This window comes from Silurus meridionalis, chromosome 3 (assembly GCF_014805685.1).
Source record: "Silurus meridionalis isolate SWU-2019-XX chromosome 3, ASM1480568v1, whole genome shotgun sequence".
Classification (NCBI taxonomy): Eukaryota; Metazoa; Chordata; class Actinopteri; order Siluriformes; family Siluridae; genus Silurus; species Silurus meridionalis.
The window spans coordinates 12593714-12611109 of NC_060886.1; the positions used below are offsets into that span (position 1 = coordinate 12593714).

Genomic DNA, 17396 nt, shown 5'->3' on the forward strand with positions numbered 1-17396 from the left:
TGGAGCCAAACATCCAAAGAATCTGTCATCCACAAAGCTGTGGAAACATATTGCAACTTTATCTAAAGTGCTTAATCTGACAGATACTAAGATGAACAGTTAGCAGATTTTCTGGGACATGATATAAGAGTCCATAGGAAAGTTTTACCGGTTGCCTGAAGGGACGTTACAGTTAGCAAAGATCAGCAAGGTGCTGATAGCCCTTGAACAGGGCAGAGTATCAGAATTCATGGGGAAAAACCTTGATGAAATTCACCTTGAGCCTTATGGTAAGAAAACGTGGCATAAAAATGTTTGCTCTTATACGTATTATATATTGACATTTAGTTCATTTACAAGAAACTCTACATGGTGCATGACAACAAATGCTTTTCTACACGCTTTTCTGCAGAGAAAGTGAACATAGGTAGTGATGGTAATGTGTCTGAAAGTGAGGATGAAGAGAGTGAGATGCCCCAGCCGAAAAAACGATGTCACTCCTCTTTAGCATCTACAGGTATGGTCAGCTGTGATCTGATGTGAATTCCTGGTGGATAAAGAACGATAGAAAATATTGATTTAGCTATTTGTATTATAAAAATTTGTATGGCTGTCCCTGATAAAACAGGTTTGCAGCCCTTTGACTTGCTATAAGCAGGTAAGGATCTTTAACTCATTCTCACTCAAGCTGTTCCACTGAATGCCTACTGGTCACGCCTCTGCACATCTCTGAACCACTGTTTCATTCAGTTAATTTCATTCTTTGTTACACCACTACTGGTACCACTATTTCTACTGCAACCTGTTTGTTTCCCACCCACTTCTCATTGGTCACCTTAACTCTACATCGACACATTTTCCTCACTGGAGGTCCATGATGCCATAGAGTCTCTCTGCTCTACACTAAGCTCATGTCTGGACATGTTGTGTCCTCTATCTATCAAACATGCATACTGATCTCAGAGCTGCTGAGAGAAAATGCCAGAATTCTAGTAACCAATCCATTAGTAACCAATTCTCTGAACCACTTGGAAACAACCTGCCTTCCCTGTCAAGTGCGTGTCACTTCCACCATTCGCTCACTGACTTTTGGCCATCATACTGCATTTCTGATGGACTCCATTCATACTGACCCTTATCAAAGCCATAACTTTTACTATTGTGCCAACAATCACGTTTCACTGGCTTCTGGAACATTTCATACCACATTCAAACAGGCTTGGGTAACTTCCCTGCTCAAACCTTCTTTCAGTCCTGCTGAGTTGAGAAAATATTGTCTGATTTCACTTTTCCCATTTTTATCTGAGGCTATGAAAAGAGCAGTTTTTAAACAGGTCTCTGAATTCCTCTCACAGAATGACAACTTGAATCCAAATCAGTTGTGAGAAACCTGGGTGTCATGACTCATGACTGACTGACAAGTTGTCTTTCTCAGACCACGTCAATATGCCGCCCAATTCAGACCATGGCCATCGCTATCTCTGCCTTTGACTGTTTATATAAACGATACAATGTGAGAATAGATTGGTCTGGACTTATCTTGCCTAGAACAACCTGTATTTCATATGTATTTTTTAATTGCTTGCTTTTGGTTATGGTGTACGGTGAAAGCCTTTTATTTTCTGTCCTTCAGACGAATCTTCGGTTGGCAGCAAGTCTTCGGGGGAGAGTGACATGCCTCAGCCAAAGAAGCGACATCATTCCCCTTCAACAACTACAGGTAAAGTCAAACCTGTCCTCTGAGGATGATCTTAAACAGTCATCATATTGATGCATTTGCTTACAGTGCCCCAAAATGTTGAAGTGCTTTATCTTCCAGAAGAACTTTCATTTGGCGACAAGTCAGTAAAGGAGAAGGAGTTGCCTTCAAAGTCAGGTAAAGAGTCGGGACCGCACCGCTCATAACTGAGTTGCCTAGTTACAGTTATTGCGACTTTACATTTAAAGTCTTATTAGAGACCACTTAAATGTACAGTATTTCTTGGTATTTTGGATATATTCTGTTACGCGTGCTGAAACGCAAGAACAAACATTAACATGTTTGTCTCTATGCATTTCTGAGGTTAACCAATTCCTCTTCATACGATTCCTTACAATTACTTTCCTTTAGACTTGATAAACAACTACAACTGCCACATAACCTTTAACCCTAAAACAGGCAATGTGAACCACAAGTTACATACTCTTTAGTGTCTTGTTTGGGGCATAAGAACGATGTTTTCATTAAATCCTTGTATCATTTATCATAACCTGGTCAGTCTTGAGTATGCTGGTCACATGATTCGTTTAAAGTTTTCTGTGATCAATTAGTCAGCCTGACCTAAACCCAACATGGGCGTCATTGGTGCTGGACATTCAGATTTTGTGATAAGTAAATCTATATTCTATATCTATATATTTTGTTGACAATCTTTGCATTTTTAACTAGATATTTTCTTGCAGAGTTACACATGCTCATTTTATGGTAGAACATGAGTGTCCAATCCTGCTCCTGGAGGGCTACCACCCTGCAGCGTTGCAAGAAGAAAAATTCTCTGCAAGTAGTTAAAAATGCAAAGATCAACAAAGTCAACAAAAAGTAGTAATATCAGTTTTACATGTGAACATAACTTTTTTTTAACTCAAAATACATAGATTGAGAAGGGGGACCGTGTGCAGTGGGCCCAGAGGCCTGGAGGGCCTATAATGGTCTTCCCTAGGGGCCCTGGTCCTGGAACGAGATGTCTACTGGCCCTCCACCATCCACAACCGACTTTTCACCCGTCAGTCACCCCAGAATTTGCAATATGACCAGTACAGGGAGCCCAGTTTACCATGAAACACAATTCATTGTCAATACTGTGGATAATCTTTTTTATACCCTAAACAGGCAACGGGAACTGGGAGTTACAACTCATAAAATCAAAACTACATCAAATATTTAAATTTCTTTTGATATGTTTTGCATAAGTCCAGATGAAATAGGTGATCGTGCCTGTTTAAATAACTTAAACCAAACACATAGCCTGAAAGTGACATATGGCGACCTAGCCAGCAGCTGCATTAAATGGAGTCTAGTTTCCTGCAGATGTACTGAATATTAAAGTATTCTAGGCCTCAGTAGTAATGGTCTGGTACTACTTGGTATTGGTTGCTGGTGTACTCTGCACTCAGCTTTTTAAAGTGAGGTGAAAGATTGTCTCTTTGAAAGTTGAGGTAAAATTATTTACATTTTTAGGTGTGTCAAAAAACCAAAAGAGGAAATGGACTGAAGATGAGGTGAAGGCGGTGGAGAACAAACTTCTACATTTCATCACATCTAGCAGGGTACCAGGGAAAAGAGAGTGTGAAGACTGCATCAGGTCAGCTCTGGTGTTGCTCCAGAATAGAACCTGGGAAGCCGTGAAATTTTACATAAATCACAGCACTCAAGAGGGGAGTGTGATAAAAGAAAATAAAGGTGTTCATGGAAAAGTTTTGCACTCCTTGTTCACATTGTTCTGATATTATGTAAATGCATTTGTCCATCCACACCCATGTTTCATTTAAATTTAAATAAAACTGTTGCACTTCATAACTTTGTTCAAAAGCTATGACAAAGTTGTCAGAACTAACTTTGCCAAAGAATAATTTATTTGAATACAATTTATTTGAATTTTAATGTATTTTGCAGTACAGTTGTGTTTAGAGGTAGCAGGGAGCACCTGCTGACCTGTGTCCGAATGCTGATTTAAGAAGTTTGAGGTGAGGTCCCCATTGGTAACCTTTTAAACACACACAATTACGTCATTAATTAGCATATCAAAACATTACATCACGGGCCCCCAGGAGGGTCTTCTACATGACTGGGTCCCCAGCAGTTAGTAAAATGTCAGGTCAGTCTTATGGGGGTCAGACTCAAGTTTACAAGTGATGGCCGTTATAACAGCTGTAAATTGACACTGGATCAGTTTCTGCCTTGTCTGTAGACCACTCATAAAGGGTGGTTCCCACCAGGCTGCATTTTGCCATGTGTCATTTTGCCATGCATTTTGCCATGTGTCCCCACCCAGTAGCAAAAACAGGTGTGTGTGTGTGTGTGTGTGTGTGTGTGTGTGTGTGTGTGTGTGTGTGTGTGTGTGTGTGTGTGTGTGTGTGTGTGTGTGTGTGAGTGAGAGAAAGTGGACATCACAAGGATACCACGCTAGAAATCGAGCCCCACAAGGGGACAAAATCCTTTTTTGAAAAAGTTTAGAATTTTATTAAATTGAAGTGATATTTGTGATTATAAATTATATTTGGTCATGCCGGATTTTTCAGAGTTGTAAAACCTTTGGAAATATATTACTACAGGGAGTGCAGAATTATTAGGCAAATGAGTATTTTGACCACATCATCCTCGTTATGCATGTTGTCTTACTCCAAGCTGTATAGGCTGGAAAGCCTACTACCAATTAAGCATATTAGGTGATGTGCATCTCTGTAATGAGAAGGGGTGTGGTCTAATGACATCAACACCCTATATCAGGTGTGCATAATTATTAGGCAACTTCCTTTCCTTTGGCAAAATGGGTCAAAAGAAGGACTTGACAGGCTCAGAAAAGTCAAAAATAGTGAGATATATTGCAGAGGGATGCAGCAGTCTTAAAATAGCCAAGCTTCTGAAGCGTGATCATCGAACAATCAAGCGTTTCATTCAAAATAGTCGACAGGGTCGCAAGAAGCGTGTGGAAAAACCAAGGCGCAAAATAACTGCCCGTGAACTGAGAAAAGTCAAGCGTGCAGCTGCCAAGATGCCACTTGCCACCAGTTTGGCCATATTTCAGAGCTGCAACATCACTGAGTGCCCAAAAGCACAAGGTGTGCAATACTCAGAGACATGGCCAAGGTAAGAAAGGCAGAAAGTCGACCACCACTGAACAAGACACACAAGCTGAAACGTCAAGACTGGGCCAAGAAATATCTCAAGACTGATTTTCTAAGGTTTTATGGACTGATGAAATGAGAGTGAGTCTTGATGGGCCAGATGGATGGGCCCGTGGCTGGATTGGTAAAGGGCAGAGAGCTCCAGTCCGACTCAGACGCCAGCAAGGTGGAGGTGGAGTACTGGTTTGGGCTGGTATCATCAAAGATGAGCTTGTGGGGCCTTTTCGGGTTGAGGATGGAGTCAAGCTGAACTCCCAGTCCTACTGCCAGTTTCTGGAAGACACCTTCTTCAAGCAGTGGTACAGGAAGAAGTCTGCATCCTTCAAGAAAAACATGATTTTCATGCAGGACAATGCTCCATCACACACGTCCAAGTACTCCACAGCGTGGCTGGCAAGAAAGGGTATAAAGAAGAAAATCTAATGATATGGCCTCCTTGTTCACCTGATCTGAACCCCATTGAGAACCTGTGGTCCATCATCAAATGTGCGATTTACAAGGAGGAAAACAGTACACCTCTCTGAACAGTGTCTGGGAGGCTGTGGTTGCTGCTGCAATGTTGATGGTGAACAGATCAAAACACTGACAGAATCCATGGATGGCAGGCTTTTGAGTGTCCTTGCAAAGAAAGGTGGCTATATTGGTCACTGATTTGTTTTGTTTGGTTTTGAATGTCAGAAATGTATATTTGTGAATGTTGAGATGTTATATTGGTTTCACTGGTAAAAATAAATAATTGAAATGGGTATGAATTTGTTTTTTGTTAAGTTGCCTAATAATTATGCACAGTAATAGTCACCTGCACACACAGATATCCCCCTAAAATAGCTAAAACTAAAAACTACTTCCAAAAATATTCAGCTTTGATATTAATGAGTTTTTTGTGTTCATTGAGAACATGGTTGTTGTTCAAATTAAATCCTCAAATAAAATTAATCCTCAAAAATACAACTTGCCTAATAATTCTGCACTCCCTGTAGTTATACATTTAGTTGTGAATAATTGTACTTGTTACTCTCTTTGTAATTTTGTACCACTTATTTCTTCTCAGCAACAACAACCACCACCACAAATGATGTTGATGCCATGGCCAGCAAAATTGAGGTGCTGGTGGCAAGTATCAAGAGATGTTCCAGCATCTCTATAAAGATACAGATGGCAACAAAGGTCGTGCCAGGATCCGCCACAAGATCAGGAAAAAGAAGGGGATCCTGACATCAGCTGTAGAGAAATACAACTTAATGGTTCCAAACACAGAAACTCTGTGCATGTAAACCATTTTGTCTGGTGAGACAGCTTGGCCATAGCAGCTACCACTGTGTACATTTTGTCTGGTGAGACAGCTTGGCCATAGCAGCTACCACACAGTGGTATGTACACTAGTCTTCTGACAATTCTTTTACATAAAGACACATTACCCACAATACCACAATGTTCAATCTGCAACCCCATATGATGTAAGTTTTTCTCATGCGTTTCTGATGCTGTCAATCTAAGGACAAAAAGAAAGGTATTCAAAATCATGTCACTAAGGCGACTTCAGGAGGAGACGATTCTTGTTGCAGAAATGGACCACCATTAGAAATATCTTTCAACTCGTGCTGAGACCCTTAGAGAACTGTCTGGTTTGATTGCCAGTGAGAGACTAAAAAGTAAGAATTTGTAATATATGGCACAAACATAAGCATAAACATAGGGCTGCTCCTAACTGAAATATTTTTTTCTGGAAAATAAACTAACAAAACACAGTTTCAGTTCCACGGGTGAGAAAGAATGTTATAAGTAAGTTATGTCAGCCATCACAACTGTCAGACTATTTTTTATTTTACTAGTTAGAGAGAGTTTATTTTTTACTAAAGTGCATGTTCCTATAACTACATAGAGGACGTGTCTTGTCTAATCATTAAAGTAAAAAGTAGCCTATTAATTAAAACATACTTTATTGCACCGCAAGTGGCTGTAGCTGTATAAGCCATTATTACACTTTGCACAAATCTTTCACCAATTGGTAAGTGTTTTTTTTTGCAATCTTGCTTGTTGTCCTTGAAACTATTTCAGTGTTCCAATTTTGAATTTCCTACCCCAAATATGTAATTACTCTCTAATAACGACAGGGACGCGAGTGTCACTACGTGCTGTGGAGTTTGTTTTTTTCTGCAACTGTACAACCAATTCAAATGAGTATATAACTATATATAACTAACTTCTGACAAACATTTTTGCATTACTTTTAGGAGGCAACCATAAACATACACAACAATGATGACTGTTTTTAAAGTATCGAAGGGAAGTTTAATGTTATTTTGTTCTTCTTTTAAGATTCTCAATGTGGCCTAAGTGAAGAAGGTTTGAAAAGTCTGCAGAGCATCATCCACAGAAAGCAACGTAAAATCAGAGAGATGAGGGTGCAAGCAAGAGACTGTCACCTGCACGTATTGTTTGGAGCAGAGAACATCAACTTCTTAAACAAATCGTCAGCTGAAGACTATGACAGTGACTTTGAAATTTCTGATGATGAACTGTAATCAACATCACTGCTCTAGAGGAGATCTGCAAGGAGGAATAGGCCAAACTACTAGTAACAGTGTATAAAAACCTTGTGGAGACTTACAGAAAAAATTAACAAAAAATATAACAGTATTATAACAGTTAAGATTGGCAGAGGGCTGGATTACTTTAAGAAACCAAAAGGAAAGACCAATATGAAACACATATTCTTATCTTACTCTACATAGTCTCTCTGTTTGCGGAAGAACAAGGCTGGTGCCTGATCAAGCGCACAGCTGCCTCTCACCATCTGAGTCTAACAGTAGACTTTTAACAACTGTAATGTTAAGAAGAGTATTGGCACATATGTTCACTGTCTCACACGAATGAAAAAGACTTAGATATGTGCTATCAAGTATTGAGAAACTTTTGTTATTGACCAAATACTTATTTTCCACCATAATTTGCAAATAAATTCTTGAAAAATCAATGTGATTTTCTTAATTTTTTCAGAAGGGAACTACTATGAGCAAATTAAAATTGCTGACAGCAACACATGTTTCATGAGACTCTTTTTGAGCCATACATTAGTGAAGAACTGAATAAAGTCTGGGTTGAAGACCCTTATATCCGCTATGAGCAACAGGTAACTACAAAACCAGCCTGCTTTAGTGCACAGTGATTGTTTTGGGTTTTTTCCACAAGAAAATAATATGCCATTTATGCTACACATTACACATAAGGGCGTCGGCTAAATGCTGTAAATGTAAATGTATGTATTTTGCTTTGAGGAACATGAGCTTTTGGAATAGCTTGTATAATGTCCCAAAGGTTGTTCTGTGAACCTTTTTTTTCCAGCGAAGACGAGTAGACATGGAAATTAAAGACAATAGTCTTTATTGCAGACGAGCCTAGTCATCAAGTCCAACTTTAAGAACTTTGAACACATTTTGGGTGGGGCAGTCCCACAAAAATATGGTAATTTTTGAGGTAAGCACAACACTATATACAAAATTTCAAACTTTCCGTACAAAATAATCCTGTCTATGTAATTAAACAAAGTAGACGTGTAACTTTAACTTACAGGCATGATTTTTGTTTCAGTTCTGTTTAGATAAGAGATTTTACGGGTAATAGTTCTTTGTTTCTATAGAATCTACAATGACTTCTTTGTGAGTAGGGGTGGCAACCTGCCGTATGCAGCAGTTGATGATAAAAAAATTGCGTGACAAAATGAAAAGTGAATAGGTTGTTCTGTAGAAGTAGGTGGTGAAGTTCAACTCACAAGCATTGCTATGATGGGTTTGGGACACTTTGTGTGCACACGTGGGCACAAAAGAAAAAAGAACAAAAAAGAAGAAAAGTAGAAAAGAAGGAAAATAATAATAAACAAAAGAGAAAAGGACTGCCATGTTTCACATATAGGATGCTTAGTTTTGCTTCAGTTGATCGTATAGTGGATATTTATGTATTGGAGTAGTTCCTAGCCCTAATCTACAAAAAGGGAGAGAGAGAGAGAGAGAGAGAGAGGTCTGACACCTATGGACCAGTTAAGGTAGGGGTAAGCTATTTAAAAGGGAAAACCTATGAGGGTATCTTCACCCCAGGGTTGGCCCCCGAGGCCTATTGCACTTCGGTTCTTCCCGGGGCTCCTCACTGGTCCGTGTGTCCTAATCTTTCCCTGTAGGTGGTGGAACTACTTTACAGTGTGATACACGAGTCCATGCATTTTGTCTTTAGCACTTTGTACTGGTTTGGCAAGATTTTCACAGTAAGCTATTAGAGCATCCGAGGCTATGTGTATATTGGCACCAAGATCAATTATACCTGGCATTGACATTGAGAGATTACATGCCCTGTAATGAATTCATGTAGACTTAGTCTAATAGACCGATTAGGGTATGCCCTCATGCTACATAATACCACTAGCAGGGCCTCCACCCATGGTACAACTTCCTGGTGCATTTTGCTAAGCCTCATTAAAATCTTTCTGTTTGCCCATTCTACTTGACCTGATGCTGATTAGCATTCTAGCTACTTCCTTCACTACCTCTACTGTAAAATGTGTACCTTGGTCTGAGTCAACTGACTCAGGCAAACTCGCTCTAGGGATGAAATCATTAATTACACTTTTGGCAGTGTGTGTGGCAGTGGTTCGCTTTGTAGTATAAGCCTCAAGCCAGCTGGAGAATTTGTCTACAACTACTAAGACATCAGTCTTTCCTTTACATGGAGACATTGAGATGTAGTCTACCTGTAGATGCCGAAAAGGCCCTAGTGGGGCTGGGGTTTGTGCTGCTCATGTGACTGTTGCTGGGACGCCATTATTCTGTTCGTATACAACACATCTTTTGGCTGTCTCTATTGCTTTAGGACCTAATGTTTTAATGACTGTTTGAACTTGCATTAAGGGAGGTGCAAAACATACTTTAAATGCTTTATCTGCCTGATCAATTGGTTCATTAGCATCATCAAACGGCACAATCTCCTTCAGGATGAAAGAATGACTGTAAACCAGGATATAGGCTATTTGATATTGTGGTGTTTTTCAAATCAACTTTGTTTGTAGCCTTTTTGTGATCTAACTTCTTATTGAAAGAAGATGCTCCAACACGTAATTCCTTGTGTTGCTCTTCTAGTTCAGTAATACGCTGAGTGTGTTCTTGTGCTAATGTTAAGCAAAATTCTGTGTCAACAGATAAACCCTTTTACATTTTTCTTTCTGATACATGCACCAAGCACTTTTTTACATTCGTCAATGAGATCGGGTGAACGATCGTGTTCGTTTTGTTCACAAACCTTTACTGATTAACTAGGCCATGAGGTTTTACGTTTATGAAATTTCACTGAAACCTTTTTATATAATAAGAGAATAATAACAAAGATGCTTTGCACCTAAAAAAAACACTTGACCCATAATGTCATTTTTTGGTATTGACACTAGTGTTGTAGTAGTGTATAAATTACATGATTTATTATTATCTGCCTATGTAACCAGCGTTGAAATTCTAATAAGTTTCTTTTTAATTATTGTATGAATATACAGTGGAACCCACTTATCTCGCCCTCGGTTAACTCGACAACCCTATTAAGTCGACGTTTTTGAAGTGGAACCGACAAAATCTCGCTTTGTCTAAGCATTTTTTAATTGGTTATGTCGACTTTTTTATGTCGCCGAACCCTAATATCTCGAGCACAAGGGGGGGGATATTGCCATTTAACGTCAGTTATCTCGGTGCAGCCGCAGAAGAACTCGCGAAAGTGTCGGAAAAATCAAGGCTTAAAGCTGCTACAGGTGTTGTATTGTATACTGGTGAATCTCTGCTGTTAGTTAGTGCACATATGCCTTTTGTTGTTAAATGTTATGCGATGAACGGGAGGCGAAAGTAGAAGCGCGGCGCTGAACAGCACACACAGAACAGAACGTGGGAAGGCACGTACCGGGATACGCATTAGCGATAACAACGACCGCCGTGAACCAACATATACCAACAATAACGGACGGTGAGAGTGTGGAAGTTTAAATAGGAGCTGGTGATGATGCTAAAGGAGCACCATATGTGCGCGATTGAAGCCGGGAGCTTCAGAGAAAGCGGCTGAAGGGGGCGTGGCAGGTGGATTCCTGACAGTTAACAAACATGTATGTACATTTTTATAGTATGCCTTTATCAAACAAATCGCGGCAATGCTGTTGTGTAAAAACCCCTCCAAAAACACGTGCATGCACATTCTCATTTATTAACGCACATCATGTACATAAAGAAATTTCAAGCACGTTAATATATTGCCGCCATATTGATTTTCGTTTATCTCGATCATCGGTTACCTCGATGCTTTTTGGCGACCCCCTAGGACATCGACATAACCCGGGTTCCACTGTACTTCCTGCAAAAGGCAAAATGTATGATTAAAAAAAAAAAAAAAAAACCTCCTGACCTCACGAGATGAAGTGAGTTTTGATTAATTTCTGTATGAGATATACAATACTGTAATTATGATAAATCTGTAAATAAATTTAAACACAATATGTCATTTGTGTAGAATTGCTCCTCACAGCAAGAGGATGCATTAACAGAAATCCACCAGTCTTTGCTGAATCAGGGTGTTTGTGTCGACGTCAAATACTAACCCTAGATCCATGACAGGGAGATCAAGTAATACACATCATATGAAATATTGTGTTATGATTTTTCTTTAATACAAATTAACAGCCATTTTTTTTTTTATTTGCTCAGATTTGATAACGGGTGGATTATCAAGATTGGCAAAGGGCTGGATTACTTTAAGAAACCAAAAGGAAAGACCAATATGAAACACATTCTTATATCTTACTCTACATAGTCTCTCTGTTTGCGGAAGAACAAGGCTGGTGCCTGATCAAGCGCACAGCTGCCTCTCACTATCTGAGTCTAACAGTAGACTTTTAACAACTGTAATGTTAAGAAGAGTTTTGGCACATATTATCACTATGTTCACTGTCTCACACGAATGAAAAAGACTTTTAAAAACATGTATAGTATGGCAGTTATCTCGTCTTTGGGAGTGTCCGATCACAGTGTGGTCCGTCCTGTTTACCAGAGGCTATATATATATATATATATATATATATATATATATATATATATATATATATATATATATATATATATATATATATATATAATTATACACATACATACATACACACACACACACGCACGCACCGTGTAAGAGTAGACAGTGACTGGATTTTGCTCAAACATGGAGATGAGTTTGACCACACATCACTTGACACATATACAGTTGATGGTAATCTGTATGTTGGATTAAGACATTTTGTATAAATGCTTGTAGGTTTTTGGCAAGGTCATATGAAGAGGATGCTTAGTGTACAAGTATTAATAAAGAGAATTATTCCCCCCTTTATACCTGCCATTACAGTCATAGTTCAACCAAAAATGAAACTTGTCATTTACTCACCCTCATGTTGTTCCAAACCTATATGATTTTTTTCTTCAATTGAACACAGATGTTTTGAAGAATGTTGGTATCCAGACAGTTGTTGGTAGCCATTGACTTGCGTAGTATTTTTATTGTTTTTCTAATATGGAAGTCAATGGCTACCATTAACTGTCTGGCTACCCACATATCTTCATTTGATTAGAGGTTTGGAACTACATGAGGATGAGTAAATGACAGAATTAAGTTTTTGGGTAAACTGTCTGTTTAATGCAAGTCTTCTGTCCAGATTTTAATCAGATATGTGGTTTTAATGTCCAAAATACAAGTTGACATACTGATAATCAGCGATGGTTGGTCTAAACAGGGACAAAAGTAAAAACAAGTCTGCAAAAGTGAGGATAGGATGTGTTAAAATGCTTGAGAGTTTAGTATAAAACTGATTAATGAACTGCTCATTGGGCCCGATGATTTCAGTTTTGTATTTAAGCTCTGAAGGAATTGAAACGCATTGTACATGTTCATTTGAAATATTTTTAACAGGTTTAATACAGAATATCCAGTATATGAGTAACATTTGAGTTGCTAATGTTTTGTAATTTATACTTCTACAAGAATTGTTGTATTTTGTATAACACTTGTAAAACATGAACTACATGTGTGTTTAGCACACAAAACTGATTAATTGTTCATTGGGCATGATATCCCATTCTGAAGGAACTGAAACATACTAAGTTTTAATTGAAATTAAGTTTTTGGGTGAACTGTCTGTTTAATTTAAGTATTCTGTCCAGATTGTCAGAAATGTGGTTTTAATGTTCAAAATACTGATATATTAGCGATGGCTGGTCTAAAGAGGGATAGAAGTAAAAAAAAAAAAAATAATAAGTTGCAAAAGCTCGAGGACAGGATGTGTTAAAATGCTTTAGAGTTTAGTATTTAAAACTAATTAATGTGTTTATGCTCTGAAGGAATTGAAATGCATTGTACATGTTCATTTGAAATATTTTAAGCGGTTTTATACAGAACATCCAGTATATGAGTTGAATTGCTAATGTTTTGTATTTTATTCAAGAATTGTTACATTTTGTTTAAATGCTTGTAAAACATGCACTATCTATGTTTAGCACATAAAACTGATTAAATAACTGTTCAGTGGTCATGATGCTTCCATTTCTGAAGGAATTGAAATTCTATGGTAATTGAATTGTTAATGTGTGGTACAGAATATCCAGTATGAGTTATAAAACTGAATTGAGAATGTTCTGTACTTTTATACTCAGAAATGTGTTTCGTTTGTGATTTAAAAAAAAATGTGAAAAATGCACTGCCTCTGTTTTGTATTTAAACAGGTAACAAAATGCTCAAAGCCTAATGCTTCTGAATGAATTGGAATTGAGTCTCCCCCCCATCCATGCAAGTGTCCTTTATTATTATTATTCTTTTTTTTTTAGGACAAATCAGTTCAGCTGGATATTAGTGAAGGGCCCTGGGAGAATACCAGGATGTAATTTTAAACGGTAACATAAAGATACATTTCTATCACTTAGGGTGCAAAATTTTAGCTTTTAGAGGTACAAACAAGAAGGTACAAAAATTTACCAGTGTTCAGAGGTACATTTCTGTACACTGCTAGGGTACAGCTGGGGCGACAAAGCATTTGTACTCTTTTAGGTACATTACTGTACCTTGATTTTTCTGTGTGTACATAACATTATGGCGACCAAGACGGCGGCGTGTGCACAAAGCGAGGCCGAGTGGCCCTACTACCAGTGTTTTGGTAGTAATTTCTCCACCAACTGCAAGTTTATTCACTCAGAATAGCCTTTCATATTGCTGAAACAGGACTTTCAATGAACTTTGAACTCCCTCTGGAAATTCCTTCGAACACCGTGGACCGCTGATCCAGCTCAGCCGGCAGTGAAACTCCAGCGTCTGCCCTGAGACTATAAACAAAAGAGGGGGAATCGAGGTGACATTAGGGCTAGGCTAAGGCTAAACCCACATCAACCATCTCTCCCAAGCATCTTCCTTGTTAATACACGGTCTCTTGCAGATGAACTGCTGCTCGGGATAACGTAACGCAATTAGATTAAGGAATGTAATGTCATGATTTTTACAGAAACACGGCTCAACATTCCCAGCAGCGCCGTTGAGCTCGGAGGTCACAGCGTTCCGGGTGAACATGATGCAGTGATAAGCGCAAGGGTGGAGGTCTGTTGTGCCAGCGTTAGAGAAAGGCAGAACGACAAATAAACCGAGGACCATCTTTCTGTCAGTCAGTGAAAACCTAAATAAAAATGCCACAAACATTAAAAAAAAAACTTCTTGGATTCAAGAGTTTTCATTGCTGCGGTATGATAACGAGACGCAGAAACCGTTTTGCGACTTCTTCTCTAAAGCGGGCAGAGAAAGTGTGGAGAAAACTGATTTAATTACCGGAACAAATCATTTATAAAAAATAAAAATAAAAAAAATAAAAAATAAAAAAAACAGTACGTAAAACATGGCAATAAAAAAAGCATAAAAATGCTCGTGATCACAATCATGAAAAGTGTGCCACAGAAAACACCGGTAGCGCTTGCAGTGTCTCATGATTGCGGACTGTGTGCCAAAAAAGAAAGGAAAGAGCTAAAAATAAAATTTAACACCGCCTATATGATCGCTTCAGTTCCCAGGCCATGCTGTAAAAAGATGGCAGATGTACACACGACAGGATGACTAGAAGTAAATGTTATAAATTTAATTTATTCATTCATTTTCATTTCATATAAAGTTCATTCTTGTGTGCCGCTTAAAAATATAATTTGGCACAAACATACCTGAAGCATACTGTATATGCATACTTCCTAATCAGAAGCCGTGGATGAACTCTGAGATCCGTCTCCTACTGAAAGCTTGAGTTGCTGCTTTTAAATCTGGCATCACAGAAGGCTACAACAGAACCAGGGCCAACCTAAAAAGGGGTATTAGCAGAGCCAAACACACATACAAACTACACATAGAAGAGGTCTTTCAGGAAAGGCATCCAGACCATCACAGTCCAGTATTACTCTCCACAACAGATGTCTATTCAGCATTAAGCAGACTGGATGCACACAAGGCAGTTGATCTGGATGTCAGAATGCCTGAATGATTTTTGCCTGGTTGCACTTACCCCATTGTTATGAAGTGCTTTGAAAAACTGGTTCGGAATAACCACACAGCGGGCCTACCACTTCTACTGGACCCCCACCAGTTTGCCTATCGCCCGAACAGGTCAACAAAGGATGCAGTTTCTATTTCTCTTCATGCAGCCCTCGCCCACCTGAATAAAAAAAAAAAAGACACATACATTAGAATGCTGTTCATTGATTCAGTACAGTCATCCCCACTGTACTGATCACCAAGCTCAGTGACCTGAGTATCTGCACCTCCACATGCAGATGGATTCTAGACTCTCACCAACAGACCTCAGTCTGTTAGGTTGGTCAAAAAGGTATCCTGCCCTCATTCTAAACACCGCCATCCCACAGGGCTGTGTTCTGAGCCCACTACCCTGATGACACCAACCTGGTTGGCTAGATCAGCAACGACAAAGAATCGGCGTTTAGGATAGGAGATCATCATGACAAAATCCATCACTGTATGGTATGGAGGCTCCACTGTGTGTGAACGTAAAGCCCTGCAAAGGGTGGTCAAAACCACAGCAGATGTCTGCGCAGAGTCACAAACTGTTTAACCTACTTGCATCAAGAAAAAAAATATAGGAACATACACACCAGAACCAGTGGATTCAGGGCTAGCTTGATTCCATCCACCATCACACTACTGAACTCTACACTAGACCATTAGAATATTATATGAACACTGTGTATAACTTCTGTACAGTTGTACATACAATGTACGTATTGCATATTGTAAATTAATACACCCCCCATTCTCTACACATATTGTGCCTTACATAGATCACTAATGTTTCACATATATGTACTGTATGTGTATCTATATATACACCGTACATTCATCCTGCCCAATATTTCACATTTATATAAATAGATCGATAGATAGATAGATAGATAGATAGATAGATAGATAGATAGATAGATAGATAGATGATAGATAGATAGATAGATAGATAGATAGATAGATAGATAGATAGATAGATAGATAGATAGATAGATAGATAATTTGGCAAGATGGAGTGAAAGCATGTAACATGTACATTCATTTTCTTAAAGATTTATATGCACCTAGAGGTTTCTACTATGCTCCTGATTTATTTAATCCGCTATGCCCTTCACGAAGTGGCGCATTTAAGCCTCAGCAATGAAAACTCAAGGAGGAGAGAAAGTGCATTTATTGGGGGAATAGATACAGTTCCAATTTCATGTCCTGTAACTCACCCTTTGCCTGTTGTTACTCTGACTCATACAAGTTTCTATCATAGCTCAACTCCAAATTTGCCTTTGAACCTTTTAGGAAGAAAATTAAGATCTTTTTTTTTTGTTTTTTACACCTATGTGTCACTGGATTAAACCAAACATCATCTAATTTTGCTTCATCAGGCAAATGTTCTGTATTATCAGGAAATAAATCTTCTGAGCGAAGCTTTTAAAATACTTGGGTAAAAATTTAAGCACTGACTATACATTTTTACTCAAGTTAAAGTAAAGACGTTTGGGCTCTGACATGTACTTAAGTAAAAAAGTAGCAGTTACTACTACCTGTTTTAGAGTCACACTGGTAACTGGACCTCAACGTTATATTAGTATTAGGGCTGTCAATCGATTAAAACATTTAATCACGATTAATCCCATGATTGCCATCGTGTAGAATCTACAATCTACATCCCATGATAATGCGTCACCAAAACACTATTAAGGCTAGTTTTAGGCAAGTTTAGTTACATATTAACGAAGCCAAAGTCATAAACGCTATAAACCCATTATACTGTATTGCTGATGTAGCTAAAAACAATCAAGCTAGTGTTGGATTTGTGTTTGACTTGTGCCAAAAGTAACATACATTGACCTGTACAACCTGTCCAGTCTCAAAACATTTTTTCTTGTCACTCAGGATGACTTAACCCCGATCTTATCGTCCCTACATTGGCTTCCTGTTAAGTT

The 17396-nt window shown here is 38.6% G+C and overlaps 1 long non-coding RNA gene across 4 annotated transcripts; it reads left to right on the forward strand.

The window, feature by feature from the left end:
* Positions 1-232: 232 nt before the first annotated feature.
* Positions 233-7840, forward strand: LOC124382892. Of its 4 annotated transcripts, XR_006925133.1 has the most exons (10): positions 233-269; positions 392-496; positions 608-637; positions 1613-1699; positions 1799-1855; positions 3197-3418; positions 3632-3702; positions 5915-6233; positions 6361-6515; positions 7183-7840. It is a non-coding gene; the product is annotated as an uncharacterized LOC124382892 (long non-coding RNA). The 4 variants fall into 4 exon arrangements; XR_006925132.1 differs by lacking the exon at positions 6361-6515; XR_006925134.1 differs by lacking the exon at positions 6361-6515 and having other exon boundaries at positions 3197-3320; positions 3637-3702.
* The last annotated feature ends 9556 nt before the right edge of the window (positions 7841-17396 follow it).